We start from the raw sequence: 2,084 nt of genomic DNA on the forward strand, positions 1-2,084 counted from the left end.
TGAGGCACAATTGAGTATACCTAGACCAGCCCTGACAGATATTTCTCTAACCTGTTCTTAAAAACCTTATCATTAGAAAGTTTTTCCTAATATCTAACTTAAATCTCCATAGCTGCAAACTAAGTCAATTACTTCTTGTTCTACCCTCAGTGGACATGGAGAACAATTGATCACCATCCTCTTTATACTAACCTTTTACATATTTAAAGACTGTTGTCTCCCCTCAGTCACCTTCTCTCTAGAGCAAACGTGCCTCATTCATTTAATCTTTTCTCATAAGTCATGTTTTCTAAACCTCTTAGCATTTGTTTTGTTCTGCTCTAGACTGTCTCCAATTATTTCACATTTTAAAAAATGTGGTACCCCAAACTCAACTCAGTACTCCAGATGAGGCCTTGCCAGTGCTGGGTATGGCGAAAACAATTCTATCCTATGTCCTACATGTAGGGTGACCAGACATCAAGTGTGAAAAATTGGGATGGGGTTGGGTGGTTATGGGAGCCTATATAAGAAAAAGACCCAAAAATCGTGACTGTCCTTATATAATCGGGACATCTGATCACCCTACCTACATATGACACTCCTGTTACTACATCTCAGAGTTGCATTTACCTTTTCTACAATACCATCACACTGACTCATACCAGTTGGTGATTTATTATAACTTTGGAATCCTTTTTCTGCAGTACTACTGCCTAGCCAGTTATTCCCATTTTTATTTGTGCATTTGATTTTTCTTTGTTCTGCTGGTACTTTGTATTTGTCTTTAATGAATTGCACGGTTATTTTGAATTCTAATATTTTGAAGGAAAGTATTTGCAACTCCTTGCTTGGTGTCATCCACAGATTTTATAAGCATACTCTCCACTCCATCATCCAATTCAGTAAAAATATTGAATAGTACTGGACCAAGACAGATCCCTGTGAGGTACGTCCTCCCAATGTGACAGCGACCCATTAATAACTATTCTTCGAGTACAGTTTTTTTCAACCAGTTTTGCATCTACCTTTTAGTAATTTCATCTAGACCACAATTCCCTAGTTTGCTTATGAGAATGTCACAGGGGACTGTCATGTCATCTTGATTTTTAGTAAGGCTTTTATCTACCACTTCACCCCTGTCCACTAGGCCAATAACCCTGTCAGTGACGGAAATTAGGTTGGTTTGGTATGATTTTTTTTGTTGATAAATCTATGTTGGTCATTCCTTATAGCCCTATTCTCTAAGTGTTTACAAATTGATTAATAAGTTGTTCCAGTATCTTTCCAGGTATCAAAATAAGACTGACTAATCTATAATTCCCTGAGTTCTTTTTGTTTGCCTTTTTAAATATAGGTACTATGTTTGCCCTCTCCAGTTCTCTGGATCTCACCCATCCTCCCTGAGTTCTTGAAAATATTTGGTAACAGTTCTGAGATTTCTTTATCCAGTTCCTTAAGTACACTAGGATGAAGTTCATTAGGCCCTGCTGACTTAAGTACATCTAACTGATCTAAATATATAATTCTTCTTTCCCTATTTTGTCTTACATACCTCCCCCCTTGTTGTTAATATTAATTGTGTTATCTGGTCACCATTAACCTTTTTAGTGACGACTGAAGCAAAATAGGCATTAAACATGTCAGCCTTCTTGATATCATTTACTAGCTCTCTTTCCCTGCTAAGTAGAGAACCTACACTTTCCTTAGTCTTTCTCTTGCTCCTATTGTAGTTAAAGAACGTCTTCTGGCCTTTTATGTCACTTTCTAGGTGTTACTTATTTTGTGCCTTAGCCTTTCTGCATTTGTCCCTACATGCTTGTGCTATTTTTTTTTTAACTCCTCCTTAGCAATTGGTCCATGTTTCCACTTTTTGTAGGATACTTTCTTGATGTTCACATCATTATAGCTCCTCATAGAGCCATATTGGCCTCTTACTGTTCGTCCTCTATGTTCTTCACAATGGGACAGATTGCAGTTGTGCCTTTCATATTGTCCCCTTAAGAAACTGCTGGCTCTCATGAACTCCTTTATCCCTTAGATTTTCTTCCCATGGGACCTTACCTACCAATTCTCTGATGTTATTAGTTTGCTTTTGTGAAGAA

This window comes from Chelonoidis abingdonii, chromosome 1 (genome assembly GCF_003597395.2).
Source record: "Chelonoidis abingdonii isolate Lonesome George chromosome 1, CheloAbing_2.0, whole genome shotgun sequence".
Classification (NCBI taxonomy): Eukaryota; Metazoa; Chordata; order Testudines; family Testudinidae; genus Chelonoidis; species Chelonoidis abingdonii.